Below are 16136 nucleotides of genomic sequence, written 5' to 3' on the forward strand. Positions count from 1 at the left end.
TGAGTGCACCCACACGCGTGTACCCTGCAGGCTGAGTGTCTCCAGGCCCCTCTGAGTCTTCATTCTGCATTTGAATATGTCCACGGCAATGGCCTATTTGTAGGGCTGTTTGAAGATTAAGTTAAACAATACACTCAAAGTGCCCGCCTTAGCACCGAAACAGTCAACGTTTTTAAAAAGTAGTGTTATGTACAAATTTAAAATAAAGAGGGACAGCCATGATGATTTGTGACCTACTTTTAAACATGAACTCAGAATTTGCCATCCTGGTGGGTATAGCTCTACAGAGCAGTTTTGAGCCTAGGTAACTTAAAGCACAGACTCTGGGAGCCAAGCTGCTTGGATTGCAAATGCCAGCTTTGGCAACTGAAAGCTGTGTGATCTCAGGCAAGTCACTTAACCTGTGTGTCAGTGTCTACATCTATGAAATGGGAACAAACCCATACCTAGGTCAAAGTATTCTTGTGAGAATTAAATTAGTCAATACGTAGAAAATGCTTTGCCCTGTTTCTGGCAGGACGTAAGATATTTACACAGATTGATTATTCCCTTATTATTTATCCATGGAATAGGTATGCCGTCTATTTGATTATTTCTTCTAATTTACTCCTTCTAATTGATTATTCCTTTGTTATTTATCTGTGGAATAGACACGATTTAGCTTGACTTACTAAGCAAATTAAAAATTTTTAATTATATTCTTTTTATTTTTTGTTCAGTTTTTATTTACAGCAAAGTACAGGCTATATGGTCATTTTGTGGCACTAACAATGAAGGTAGGGCAGGAAAAAGAAAAGGAGGAGGAGGAAGCATCCCAAAGGACCAGAATAGCCCTAAGTTAGAGCTGGGGCCTGTCTGTGTGGTACCAAAGCCCACTGAGCTAACCAAGGTGAAAACCTGAAGCTTTTAACACTGGGATGAAAAGCCAAAACAAAAACAAAACCAAAACCACAGCAAAAACAACCCAAATGCATTTAGTAGATACCTACATTGCCAGGGAATGCTTTCTTCCCATAGAGAGAGCCTCAGACCTGGTATCTCAGTTCAAGCCGAGCTCCACCTTTAGCTAAATGTTCTCAGTTAAATCACCCCCCGTCCCTGAGCCTCAGGTGCCCCATCTACAAAACGGGGATCATGAAAGAACCTACCCAGGATGTTGTGAATCAAATGTGACCATGACTGTGAAAGCAAAGACCATGTAGCCAAAAACCTTCTCGGGATTGAAGGTGAGAAAGAGCTGGACTGGGACCCCGCTTCAGCCACTTCCTTGTTATTTCAGCAAGTCAGTTCCCCTCTTGGAACCTCAGTTTCCTCATCCAAAACAAAAAAGGAAAAAATAGTGGTTTCCCTGAGAAGCAAATGCAGGCCAGTGTTGCCCTAACCCGGCAGCTAATGCTATTGGCTCAGGGTCACCCCTACTATTGGCCAAGCCTCTGCGGCTGCAGAGGGAGCAAACGCTTCCCAGGATGGTCAGCTTCAGCCCTGGAAGCCCCCATCACTCCTGTCCATGGGAACAGCATAGCCCTTGGCCACTGTGGGGCAGTCGCTCCTTCCCAGGGTTCGTTTGATGAAATCTGGTGTCGCTCTGTCGGTGTGCTGTGCCATCACTGAGTTTACTGAGGATACAGAACGGCGTCAAAAGTCAGGGCTGCTTAATGCATGTGGACCTTGAACCAGGTGTTAGTTTCTTTGTAATATACTCACTTTAAAAAATCATCTGGCATGTTGCAAGGAGCAGACATTACTTTTATAAGTTTTTTTTTTTTTTTTTAATAGAGATGAGTTGTTACCAGGTTGTCCAGGCTAGTCTCAAACTCCTGGCCACAAGCAATCTTCCCACCTCAGCCTCCCAATATGTTCAGATTACAGGCATGAGCCACTGCGCCTGGTCACAATTACTTTCATAGTGAAATAAAATTAAATCAGTAAATCATAAAAGTTAATATTGATAAATGAGGTTTTTTTGTTTGTTTGTCATAGTTCCATCTACAATTTCTCCCAAGGCTCACTGATGACAGACAGGGGAGACCAGTGTTACGGCCTTGGGGCTGGGTTCATTCCAGCGCTAATGTTTACTACTCAATGATCTTGGGCAAGTTTGCACTGAAACTCAGACTTCTCATCTGCAAAGTCGGCACACAATTGTATATCTCACATACAGTTACCATATGACTCAGCAATTCCACTCCTAAATATATGCCCAAGATAATTAAAAGTGTTAATTATGCCTCAAAGGTGTTCAAACAAAAATTTGTACATGAATGTTCATAGCAGAACTATTCACAATAGCCAAAAGGTAAAAGCAACCCAAACATCCAGAAGGAATGAGTGGATAAACAAACGGTGGTCTGTCCACACGATGAAATATTTTTCAGCCATAAAAAGAGAGAAGTCCTGCTACCTGCTACCGCATGAATGAACCATGAAAATCATTACGCTAAATGAAAGAAGCCAGATGCAAAAGGCCACACATTGGACAGTTCCATTTGTAGGAAATATCTAGAATAGGCAAATCCATAGAGACAGAAAAAGGATTAGTGGTTGCCAGGGGCTAGGGGAAGAGGGGAATGGGCAGTGACTTCTTAATGGATATGAGATTTCTTTCCGGGGTGATGAAATGCTCTAGAATTAAATAATGGTGATGGCTGCACAACATTGTAAATGCATGGAAAGCCACTGAATTGTACATTTTAATATGGTTAAAACAGGGAATTTTTGTTATATGAATTTTACCTCAGTAGAAAACAAAAGATAAGCAAAATGATAAACAAAATGGGCCTGAAATGAAGGAACACCTGTGAAGCATTTGCACAGCTGAACTTAGCTCCCCGGAAGTAAAAGTGAAGACGCGCAGTTCTAAAGCATGCCGTTTACTCCGCCAAGCCTGAAAGCCCTGCTCCAAGGAGCCCGCAGTCTGTCCCGGGCCTGGGAAGCTGAACGGAAGCCCTCTCCATGAACTCTTCCAATCCTAGTTTACGTGGCACTCGAGGACTAAAAGGAAATTAAGGCCAAACAGGGAAATTGCAGGGGAAGTAACTGCAGTAAAGGGGAATGATATGAAACAGTGGTGAGTCCTCTTTCTTCATGAAGATCGACTCAGGAAAAATAAAAACTTACGTGTGGCATTATTTTTCCCATTTAATAATGAAAGTCGTTAAAGTGTGTCCCCTAGAAAATATATAATCTTACAACATAGGCTATATACTGTTTTGAGTAACAGAGCAGTCTCCCAGGCCAGACTGCCTGGGGTCAAATCCTGTCTCCGAAGCAGAGGCTGTGGTGCTTCAGGCAAATGGCTTAGTGTCTCTGTGTCTCAGTTTCCTCATCTGTACCTACCTCATGGGGTAGTTGTGAGAATTTTATGCGAAGCTGTTGGCTAGGATCTGGCACAGCAAGGGGGCTCTATAAATGTTAGCGTGTACTAGAGATATTATTATATGACAGCTATTCCTGTGAAAACATTTCCTATTTTTTTAGTCACTAAAATGCTAATTTCTGGGCAAATGTTGGGAGCACAGGAGGGAGACAGATTTGCTTTTGTGTTGTTGTTGTTTTAGAGACAGAGTCTCACTGTGTTGCTCAGGCTGGTCTCAAATTGGCCTCAAAGATCCTCTTGCCTTGGCCTCCCAAAGTAGTGGGATTGCAGGTGTAATCTACAGTGTCCAGCCAGGAGACAGATTTCTGATCCTTCATTCTGAGACTTGATTTTGTGAATGAAATGGGTCATGGTGATTACAGACCAGGGTTTCTCAATTTGAGCACTACTGACATTTGGGCCTGAATACTTCTTTGTTGGGTGGGGAAGAGGGTGGTGTCCTGGTATTATCGGAAGCTTTCAGCAGCATCCCTGGTCTCTGTCCACTACCTGCCTCCCTGTCCCCCAGCTGTGACACCAAAAATGTCTCCAGATATTGCCGAATGTTCCCTGGGAACAAAATATGCACCGGTTGAGAACTACTGTTACAGAAAGACAAATGGGAAAAAAAGGCCATTATTATATTTGATTATATTTTCTCTGTCCTAGAGAAGTTTGAGAAACACTATCTTAGGGTAAGTTTTCAAAGACCACCTTTTAGACTGACAGAGGACTTCTCAGTTTGAGGGGGTGAAAAGACTTTTGAACTAAGTTTAAAATCCAGGCCGGGCACGGTGGCTCACACCTGTAATCCCAACATTTTGGCAGGTGGGTCACCTGAAGTCAGGAGTTCAAGACCAGCCTGGCCAACACGGTGAAACCCCTTCTCTACTAAACATGCAAAAATTAGCCAGGTATGGGGGGCATACACCTGTAATCCCAGCTACTCAGGAGGCCGAGGCAGGAGAATCACTTGAACCTGGGAGGTGGAGGTTGCAGTGAGCCAAGATCACACCACTGCACTCCAGCCTGGACAACAGAGTGAGACTCTGTCTCAAAAAATAAAATAATAAATAAAATTTTGGGTATATGTGTGACTTGAGGCCCATACCTGGTGCTGTTTTCCCTCTCCACTCTGTCATCTGTCACCTGGAGACAATGTCAGCAGATCAAATGGGTTCTCCAAAACTTGTGGCCATCAGCTGAGCAAGTGCTCCCCAAATTTCACTCACCTTTGCGATTTTTACCTTTACCCATCAAACGACTGAATTAATATCTAACATTTTATTTAAACCGTGCTGCCTTTTTCCTCAATTAAATACTTACTTTAGCCTTGACTTAAGCAATGATCTCTGTCATGTGGCTGATGTGCTTGCTATGTTTTCAGAATACATTCAAACATCAATACGTTAAATAAAAATGTTTGTTGGTGTCTTGCCCAAAATCATCTCATGTGCTACCAGGGGTGCTCAGAACACGCGTGTGAAACATCAAAATAAACTCTTACAGGGGAAAATCCTTTGCAACATAAAAACAGTTATAAATGTTAGATATGCCTTTGATTCACTTGAACCAATACTTGGTAACGAAACTGATGTTCAACTCACATTGGACATCAATCACAAAGAGACCAGCTGCTTCCTGTTCTGCTTTGTTGCTGTTCTTCGCTCCTCCACTTGGGTCACTTGAATGTGGAGTGGTGACAGGGCTTCTCCTTGGTACGAAGCGGTCTGGTGGCCTAGAAAGTCGTTTCCCACACGGGAGAGCTGAGCATGTTTGGAGACTCCCTCTGATGGTCCCTGATTCACTCCAAAGGAACTCCCATTTGTTTGGGTGGGCAAGGCAAATCTGAAGAACTGAGAAATTAAAGGGTGCTCAAGGGAGTGTCCCCCATGGCTAGGGCAGGGAAGGCGCACAGGAGAAAGGGTCTTGCTTTTCCAAGAAGGCAGCGACCTGGAGATGCTGTTCAGAGCTTCTTCAGCTCCCCCTTTTGCCCCTCAGCTATGGCTTCCTCTAAACTTCCCCAGCCTTTTCTAAACCCTAACTCCAGCTCCCTGGCAGCAGGAAATACTATTGTACGAACAAACCATGGGAGTACAACCCCTTCCCCGCCTCAGTCCACACCCTTCTTTGGGGAGAACCGTCCCACCCAGGACGGTAAGCCTCTTGGCAGCCATGTTTGTGCGTCACCACGCTGCCTGGGTGGCCCTAGCTGATTGGCTCAGGGCAGCACGTGACCCACACTGGGCCAATCAGAGGCACTTCCTGGGGAGCCCTGAAAGACACACAACCTGGGGCTGGAGATTCTCTGAGATGCCTCAGGCCCCTTCCCACAAGTTTCCCAGCAGCTTCAGCTGGGTGGGAGTAGAATCTGCAACTGACAAACTCCTAAGATGACTCCAAAGGCTTTGTTCATTCCCACCTCCCTCAGCTGGGAACACAAGACGGCTCCAGAATCCACTTTGTACCTGCCTCACCTGGTGTCCACCTAAGCATTTACTTAGGGGTTTGGAGGGCGAAACACAACAGCAATGGCCTCAGTCACTGTGGGGTGCCAAGTACTTAGTGCAGGGTCAGGATTAGGGTAAGGCGAGGGAGGTACTGGCCTCGGGCACAAAATTTAAAGGTGTGCCCCCCCAAAAAATCCAAATAAACAATGTGTTAATGTAATGCATTTAAAAATCAAAATTAATGCCCAAAATCCCATGATGAACAAAATATCAACATTTTAAAGACAGGATCGTTCACAGCAAAGTGTTGAGCCATATTGGAGCCTGAGGCAAAAGGAAAACTCAGTAATATGAATTGTGTCTTGATTTATTTTGATTACCGAGGTTTTTGGCAGTTCCCTCTCCCCATGTTACATTTTGCACTCCAGGTGAACGGTTCACTTGCTCCGCCCTCATCCCAGCCCTGACTGTGTGCTGGCCCTGGGCTGCCAACCTCGTCTACTTTAATCCTCCTTTCTGCCTGGACACCTTCCATAGCCTGTACCTGGTCTCTTAATTCCTCTCCCCCTGATGGCCCACAGTCTATTTTCCAACCAGAGCCAGAGAGATCTTTAAAATTCAAATTAAGTCTCATTAATGGATCCCTTCACACTCACGAGTAATAGCTAGACTCTTTGGCCCCAGAGCGGTACACATTGTGGTCCCCATTTTGCCTCCACTCTCTTCCCTCCCTTGGTTCCAGCAGGTGGGCTGCCTTGCTACAGCAGGGGAGCTCCACGCCTGTCCCTGCCCCAGGGCCTTTGCAGTGGTCATAGCCTCTGCTGGAACACTTTGACCCCGGGTGTTTGCCAGGCTCACTCCATCCAGGGTTCAAGGCCAGTGTTGCTTCCTCAAAGAGGCCTTCCCTGGTCATCGATCTAAAGTGGCCCCATTCCTGGTTCCTTCTGGGCACATCCCATCCTGTTTGTTCTCTTTATAGTATTATCCTGAAGTTTTGCTTGTTAATCTGTTTGTTTCCTTATTGGTTAGTTTTTTATCCAGATTGCAAGATCCACGAGAGCAAGGACCTGGTCCTTATGCTCCCCACTGGACCCCCTGTCCTCAGCCCACACTCCATAAGCATTTTCAGAATGAATGAATGAATGAAGTCTAGTTTTCAGATGAAGACACTGATCTCCAGCTCTTTCCAAAGCTCTAAAGGAGTTCACTCTGAGCTCTAACACAGATCCTCTTACTTTAGGTGGTCACTGGGATTTTCTGTGTAAAGATTCCTGACCCCCCATCTCTTCAGCTCCCCACACCCTCAGTCTGGCTCTGATTACTGGGCTGCCACCCACCCACAGACTAACAAACGTAGAACAGCTGTGCCGCAGGAAATCGCCTCCAACTCAACCCTGATGGTGCAGGAATGTCTTTAGTTAACGTAAATAGGCTTTTAACATTCATTTTTTTCTCTTTGTGCAAAATACCTATCATTAATTCTGACTTGCGAGATCAAACAGTTAACAATGTGTTGATCCTAGCTTACTTTCAAGTGATGTATTGTATCATTTTGGAGAGTTATGGGGGGTTGATACTTTCCTTGACAAATGCATCCGAGTCCCTGAGAAAGGGGCCAGCCAGCATCCCGGGAAGGAAGTGATTACCAGCTGCGCTCTGAGCTCTGCGCGCCACTGCGTCATTCCTCCACGTTTTATTGAACACTGGCTTTTTCCTTTGCTGTTTTTTTTTTTTTCAACCAAAGGAAATGAGCTTCTCTAACTCATCACTTTGAACAGCATAAGAGGTAGAGTGGAAAATAAAAAGGCTTCACTGAGCATCACTGGGACTTGTGTTCCCTCTCCATGCTGACATGGCTCTGCAGGGTCATTTTGTGAATGGACTTTTCTTGACCTCTGCTGATTGGAGCCCTCTCTATCTTATGAAGACCCCAAGGCTTTTCAGTATTTTATGCCTGAAACACCAATAGTTCCAAGACGAGCACATACTCAGACGCCTCCAGGGTCTAGAGAAATATGGAGTGACGTAGGCTAGGTACAAGACACTAGGGAGTAGTGGCAGTTTTGCCGCAGTCCCCACCATTCCCTAGTACCTAGCCTATGTCACTACTCACAGCCACACAAGTGTGGCCACAGTGAACCAATTTTAAGAGAATCTGGAAATTTTTTTTTGGTGAAAACTGAAAGATACTAGGCATGCCAAACAAAACCAGAGGGCCAGAGGCCCGCGGCGTCCAAGGCCTGCTCCCCAGCTGCGCCACTGAAACTGGAGCATGTTCAACCTTAGGATCCAAGTCAGTGGGTGAAGGAGTTGGAAAAGCCTCGGAAGAAATAAGGTCCATCCTCTAGGAAGGGTAATTTGATTAGAAGCTTTTTAAGTTTGTGAAATTTCACTCAAAGACAATTAAGCACATCATTTTGATGTTAAAGCAGAGATACAGAGCAGAGGGTTTAAAAAAAAAAAAGGAATATGAAAAACAGAACTTCAAAGACATTTTGCATTTGCAGTGGTAGATGTGGGGACCTCCTCAAGTCTTCAGCTCACAGGCTCCTGTTCTTCAGTTCCCTGGAGCATTTTGTTGGAAGAGTTGAGAAACTTACTTGGTTTTTTCATCTATGAATTAGGTTTAATGATTCTAACTACTGCTTAGGATGGTTTTGAGTGATCAGAGAGATAATATGCAGATGAAGTTCCCGGCATGGAGGGAATCTAAGTCCACTACCGCTGTGATTATTACTGTTACTCCTTAGAAACAAAGACATGCTGCTCCCAAGAGCTGTTTTGGTCACGAAAGCACAACGGACCTCTTGCTTTCTCCTATCTATTCATTCTCTTTGGCTGACCTCCGTCGCCCTCTCTCTGAAGCTCTCCCGACTTTTCAGTCCCCGCTTTTCTCTCTCCTGGGTGTATGTGCTGGTTGGTTTACACCACGTACAGATGCAGACCCTTGGCCTGGTATGGCTGTATGGGTTGGCCATTCAATCTGGAGATCAGGCTCTCAGCCTTCCCTGGTAAGCCTTCAACAGAGCTGGCTGTTGTCAGACCTGCCTGCATCAGCTAGGGAGGGGAGGCCACCTCCCCAACCTGCCACCCCTCTGTCCAGTCATCTCTCTGTAGCAGGAACAGCTAGGTCCCATCACTGTCTCCAAACTACCCACAGAGCACAAGTGTAGCAGGAGATAGCATTCAAAATTAGCCTTGGATTTCTTATTCTGTCTGCGTAAGATGTGTGTGGATTTAAACCAACTTACAAACAGGGCAGGCCTTGCATGCCACAGTTTTGCTAGCTGATCCCCTGTATTCTTGAACACCTCCTTCCGGCTCCCGCAGTGTTTCCTCTTCTGGATGTCCAGCCGTGGACTGGAGTACTCCCCTCAACCTCTTCCAAGGCCAGGTGTGTGCTGACACACAGTAGGACATCATCGGAATTTGGTGGGAATAAAAGCATGCCAAATTAGTTTTCCATACAGGCCATCTGCTTCCATGGAAATCATTTCTGACAGAATTTTGATGACATTGGGGGTATGTTGAGTGATTTATGAAGCCGCTAAACATACACTAAATCAATCTTGTTCTTTTGTTGTAAAAGTGAGGGGTGGAGAAGCAATTTCCCTAAGGGAAAAATAAAGACTCCAAGCTAGAATTTTCAGCCTGGGGCCTGACATTGCCCAGAAAATGGCCACTGCGGTCTCACAGGAACCCAGCCAGTCAATGCCAGTATGGCTGTGATGTTCCCTGAATCTTACAAAATGTGCATCTGATTAACCACGACTGAAGGGCCCTATTTATAAAATAATACTTCTGTGGTCAGGTTGCACTTTTTCCACTCATTTCGGGTGGATGGGCTCAAGTTGCAGACCCCGGCTATGATTAATGGAGACAAACATGGGATTTCTGCCGGCATCCGTGGGGCTGGGCAGAGTCTGGCCAGAGCCGAGTTCCAAGTGGAATTCAAACTCGGAGACCTCTCTTTTCATCTGCGCCTCTCCTGAGGAGCAGAGGGTGAGCGGAGCTGGGAAGAAGTCTGGGGGAAGGAGGGAGGCCATGCGCGCAGTAAGAGGACAAGGCATTGGTCTCGGGCAGCAGAGGGTACAGTGGTGTGCGGTCACACCCCTTTGGCTCATTGGAGGGGGAAGTCTGGAGAATTTTGTGGTGTGTGGGAAAGAGCCCTCTGGGCTACTCACGGGTTGGGTTTCTTGAATACTATGTGCCTTGTTCTCTAACGTTTGGTCCAGTTGGAATAACGGAAGCAACGCTCGGCCCAGGGAGATTGAGATTTGGAGCAGGTAGGAAAGTACGGAGGTTGGCAAGGTTTTTTTGCAGAGGGCTTTTCAGCTTTGTGGGCCAGACCATCTCTGTCGCTTCCACTCAGTCCTGCCATTGCAGCAGTGAACAAAGAGGGGTGGCTGTTCCGATGAAACTTTATGTATAAGAACAGGCAGTAGGCTGGACTTCACCCCTCAGCCCTGGTTTACTGACGCTGGTCTAGTCCATTGCGAACTGAGACACCCAAAATTGAAGTAAGCTCACCACTATGCCCAGGGACTAAATCCATTCTGTGTCCACAGGGTGCGTGAATTTCAGTCTGCAGTCTGTGGTGTACAAGAAATGTAAATCTAACAAAAGTTCATTTATCTTTCAAGCCCCTGTTCCAAGTGGCAGAAACCTGATTTCAGGAATTTGAGCTCTCTTTTTCCTTAAGTATTGCCCTAGTTCTGGCGGTGGGGGTGGGAGAGACCCAAAGAGTCCAGGCATGGGAGTGGTGTCAGCCTGGATGCTCTCCAGGTGACCCTGACATCTGTGGAAACTGCCTCCTTCCCTCTGGAGTGGTCCTCGGTTCTCACCCGCCACACCTGTGCCCTCTGCATCTGGAGAGCAGAGCCTCTCCAGGAGTGCTGGGTCCCTTGGCCCTATCTGGCAGAGCAGCCTGAGAGCCCAGCCCATGGGAAGATTTCATTGGATACTGGGGCGTTCTGAGTCGACAAAACCCTGTGAAGCTTCCAGGCACCCCAGGCAAACATTTCTTCCGTGCCTGCTGCTGTGTGTGTCTCGGGGGTGTCGGGAGCTTGCCAGCTCCCATATTCTGTGAATCCTTGCCCTAGAATTTCTGTGGTCTTGGATCCCCGGCGTAAAGAGTTCTGTTACTCTCCTCCATGTGACTTTGGGGTCCAGGGGTGTGCAGACCTCTTGCATGTTCACCATTGTGTTAGTCAGCTATTGACACGCTAGTGTTGCACAGCACACCAGTCCTAAGCTCAGTGGCCTGGAGCAATGAGAGCGCTTGACTGTGATGCAGGTGATCTAGGCAGGGCCCTGCTGGGCGTCTCTGCTTCAGGCTGAGGGTCTGCTGGGCTTGGTCATAGGACAAGGGCTGGGCTCACGCAGCCGCACATGCGTTTGTTCTGGGGCCCAGCCTGAAAGGGCAGCAGCTTGTCCTGGGCGTATTCTCCTCGCAGCAGGCCACTGGGGCACGAGAGCTGAGCCCACACCTGCAAGGACTTTGAAAGCCTCTGCCTCTGTCACATCCACTGCTCTTCAGTGGCCAAAGCAAGTCACTTCACCCAGCCCACCGCAAACAGGGTGGGAGGCACATTCTGCCCATTCTGCAAAGGAGAGGGGCGTGACTGTGTGCTGAACATATTCCAAACTGCCGCAGACATCGCGCGAATCTATTAGGAATGCTTCCATCAGCGAGGAACAGAGCGCCATCCAAACTTAGCTTAAATCATACAGATTTGGTCATCTCACCAACAGGAAGTGTGGAGATATTGGAGATAGATGGTTCTAGGATTTTTTTTTTTGAGATGGAGTCTCACTCTGTCACCCTCAGGCTGGAGTGCAGTAGTGTGATCTGAGCTCACTGCAAATGCCGCCTCCCAGGTTCCAGAGAATCTCCTGCCTCCCGAGTAGCTAGGATTACAGGCGTGTGACACCACGCCTGGCTAATTTTTTGTTTGTTTGTTTAGTAGAGATGGGGTTTCACCATGTTAGCCAGGCTGATCTTGAACTCCTGACTTCTGGTGATCCACCTGTCTCAGCCTCCCAAAGTGCTGGAATTACAGACGTGAGCCACTGTGCCCGGCCCCCCTAACTAGGTCAGCAGTGACCTCCCCTGTATTCCTTCTGGCATGCCATGCTTAGTGCTTGGCTCTGTCTCATGGTGGCTAGACGGCTGCCAAGGCTCTGAGTCGAGCATCTGTAAATGACAGCATCCAGAGCAGAAAGACAAGGAAGGCTCTTCTCCTCACACACCTTGCTCTTATGGAGGAAGATCTTTGCTCTCAATCCCATGCAGGCTCAATTCTTTTGCCTCCTGCCTCCTCCAACTCAGGCCTACACAGTCCCTGAAGCAAAGAATCATTTGAAAGAAGACCGGAAACCCGGTGGCTTTGTGATACAGCCTTGTTGTAGGCAGAATGTCCCCTCAAAAATGTCCACACCCTAATCCTTGAAGCCTGAGAGTATATAATATTACACAACAAAAGGGACCCTGCCAAGTGTGGTGAAGGCTGGGATGTGACATTAGGGAGGATCTTAGATTTTCCAGGTAAACCCAATGTCATCCCATGAGCCCTTAAAAGCAGATAACTCTCTGGCCAAAGTTAGATGTGGCAGTAGGAGAAGTCACATTCATAGCACGAGAGGGACTCAACTCACCTTTGCTGGGGCAGCCACAGGGAAAGCGCAGGCAGGACCGCAGCAGCTGTTGGAACCTGCGCCGGCTCAGACAGCGAGCAGTGTGGACCTCAGTCCTTCACACACAAGGAACTGAATCCAGCCTGTCACTGAATGAGGCTGGAATTCTGGCTCTGGTTTCCTCCCCAGAGCCTCCAGGAAGGAGGTCAGCCCTGCTGACACCTAGATCTCAGCCATGTGAGACCCAAGGCGAGACTCACTGAGCCCACCGAGACTTCTGACCAACAGAAGGGGCATCTGCTTATCAGCAATAAATGGCTGTGGGTTTAAGCCCATCGCATTGGTGGAAATTTCTTCTGGCAGCATTAGGAAACAAACACAAGCTACATTTCTCCTTCCCGTTTTGGGCGACCGAGGGGAGATGACACGGGTAATCCTTGTCACCGTCAGGAACACAAGCGCATGTTCTCTTTAGAGAGCAGCCTCTGCCTAGTGACCCCGCCACTCTGCCAGTGCAGCGTTTCTCACCCTGGAACTCAGAACTCAGAACTGCTCCAGGTGCTTGTGTAATGTGCCCTTCCTGGGCCCACTGCATACATGCTGGGTCCTGCTCTCTGGGTGGGGTCCAGATTCGAGCTCCTAACATGCTTCCCAGAGGACTTCACAGCAGGCTGATGTCTGAGCTCCATGGTCTTGGTGGCGTGGGCTTGGCGGAGGCTCCTTTGCTGGCTGAGCACGGGAATCTCTCCAGGCAGGAGTGTGTATTTAATATTCAGATTCCTAGGCACAGGACTGCCTCCTTCGTGTGCCTTGCAGCCCACATGTGATGCCCCATGTCCTCTCTGTGTTTATCATTCCTGTGCCAGTGGACCCTACACCTTCAAATGGCAAACTCCTGCCCCTTCCTACTGTCTCTTGCCCCTGGGTGGCAAGTGAGTGAACTGGGAGTTGATTCCAGGAAGGATTAGCTGGGCAGACAGAAGGGAGCAGGTTTCTGCTGTGGGCACCTGGGAGTCAGTTTCACTGGAGGCTTCCCATAGGCAGTACAGGACATGCCTAGGAGTTATCCCATGAGGAGATGAACAGTACATCCACTTCCTCCCATTAATCATTGCCTGGGGGCTGCTCCCAGGAGCGTGTTAACCTCTCTGCCCTGAGTACTTCTGGAGAGCATCCTGGCACTGGGAGCTCAGGTTCCAATACCCAGGAAAAGTGAAGGCCGAGGGGTTAAGGATAGCCCCCTCCACCTCAGCATCTGCTAGAGTCCTCTTCGCTAATTCATCCACCTCTTTTCTTTGGCGGAAAACCAACCTCTTTTCAGATCAATGAGTACACTTTCCTAATATCCATTGTTACAGCTGCAGAGTGTGGCCTCATAATGGATGATTCCAGGGGATGGTACCATTCCCTCGCATTCCACATTCAGTTATATCAGGTTTTCATCTCTGCTAAAAGGAGATTTTTCACTAGTGCCTCTTTTGAGAGCCACATCTTACCAATTTCTGAAAGTTCATCATCAACTGGAAAAGCGCTGTCCGCTTCTCTCCCGTGCCTGCGGTGAGGGTGACTGCACACAGATCTCGTCTTGCTTCCCCTTGTTCCAGTTTGGGTAAAACCTGGATAAGAAGCAGACAGCAAAGAGCAAGACAGCCTCACACAGGTGGTGAGGGGAGCCTCCACCAGCGCAGAAGGCAGCGGACAAAGCAGGAGGGAGGCGCAGGAAATGCAAATGGCTTTCCCCAAACACCGCGGTGCATTCGCTTTATTTTCTGGTGGGAGTAAAAGCGACCCCATAAAACTAACAGTTTATCTTCAGGCTTTGGGATACATTTGACTCTAGGGGGATGATCAAAAGAGAACGTTGGAGGGAAATATAAACACCTTCGGGGTCACAGGTTAGCACTGAGCCTTGCTTTTGGCGGTGTAATTAAGTCCTTTGACATGAGGGAGTGGGGCTGACATCTCCCTGTGAAAACAAATCTTGCCTGAGCTCCGCCTTGAACTTCTCAGTACAAAATCCTGGTCCTCCTGTGTCTCCTGCCCAGCCTGGAAGCATCTGCCTCCTGCACAGCTCCAGAGAAAGAGATGACTCAGCGCCCAGGAGTTCATCCACACTTGCCCTTGTTACCAGAGGCCAGTGAACATGTGGCGGCCTCTCTCCCCAGCAGGCCCACCCTTCCTTCTTTCAACGGGTCCTGAATCTCCATGAGGCCCAGTGAACTCGGCTTCTATTTATCCCAAGTCCAGGGTACCAGTTGTTCTGCCAATTCCTGTGTTCATCCAGTCAAGAGATCATTCCATAGCACAGAGTAAAGCAGACAAAAACTGTGCATCGTGGCATCTTCCCAGGAGACAAGACAGAGAACAAACAATGAGCAACCAAGCAAAGAAGGTTCTTTTTCATGACCATAAGGTCTGTGCAGGAAACAAACAGGACGGTGTGGTAAGAGTAACCAGAAGAGGCACAGGTTTTATCTTAGGAAGACCATCAGGCAAGGAGCCTGCCCTGCAGGAAACTGACATGCAGGGACCCCATGACTCATGCCCTTTTGCTGAGTGAGTTTGTGTATTTGAGGACCCAAGAAGGCCAAGGAGACTGTACGATTGTGAGCAAGGAGGAGAATGCTCAGAAATGAGGCCAAGTGGTAGGCAGGAGCCAGACCACAGAACGCCTCACATCCTTAGGTGAAGAGGAGGCAGAATGGAAGCCTCAGTAATGCCTGTTCTGGGAGACGTCACCTGAGGAAAGGTGGAGGCGCCCTGCTGGGTTTTCCCATGCAGTCCGTCACTCATTTATTCTGCAAGTACGGATTGAACAGCTACTATGTGCTGGACACATGACAGAAAAAAAAACCCTGCCTTCAAGGAGCTTCTATTTTAGAATAGGGTTTCTCAATCTCCCCACTGCTATTTTGGGCTGGATGATTCTTTGTGGGGGTGGGACTGCCCTGGGCATTGTAGGATATTTAGCTTTGTCCGAGGCTCTACCTACTAGATGCCGGTAGCACCTGCACCCCCAAGGCCTGATGAACAAAAATATCTCGTGGAGCTCCATCCCTTGTGGGAGACATGATTGCTTGGTTGAAACCACCATTGTGGATCTTGACAGCAGAACTCATGCTGGGCAGGCATCTTAGGTTAGGCATCCCAGCAAATCCCAGAGGGAGGTTTGCTGCAGAGGTTGCTGCAGGGAGGGCTTTGGGATCAGTGTGGGGTGGGGGATGTCAGCAAGGTAGACAGGGGATGCAGATGGGGATGTGTGGGGATGGGTTGGCCACAAGGGCCTCAACGCAACGCAGTAATCCTGCAGAGGCGTCCCGCCTTGAGCAAGAGACCAGGCCTCCCTACCCCAATCACCTGTCAAGGGGCACAAGGCCACCTCCTGGGCCAGCATGTGATGTTGGGGATATGGCTTTTGTCAGCCAAGGGCCTTGGTCACTGACATCCCCAGCAGCTGGGGAAGACTATCCTTGTGTCTCAGTTACTGTACAGGGGCCTTAGGTTGGCACAGGAACAATTTTATATATAGGCAAAGCATTGGGATTTGATTTCAGGCCACCTGGGGACCATGCTGGCCTCTAAATATGTCCCGGAAGTGGAGATGTTGCTTTTAAAAACAAAATTGAGATGAAATTCACGTAATGTAAAACCATTTGGAGGCGTGAAATTCAGTGGCACTTAGTATGTTCACTCTT

The sequence above is a fragment of the Sapajus apella genome, unplaced genomic scaffold (assembly GCF_009761245.1).
Source record: "Sapajus apella isolate SASKATOON/1434 unplaced genomic scaffold, GSC_monkey_1.0 scaffold96, whole genome shotgun sequence".
NCBI lineage: Eukaryota > Metazoa > Chordata > Mammalia > Primates > Cebidae > Sapajus > Sapajus apella.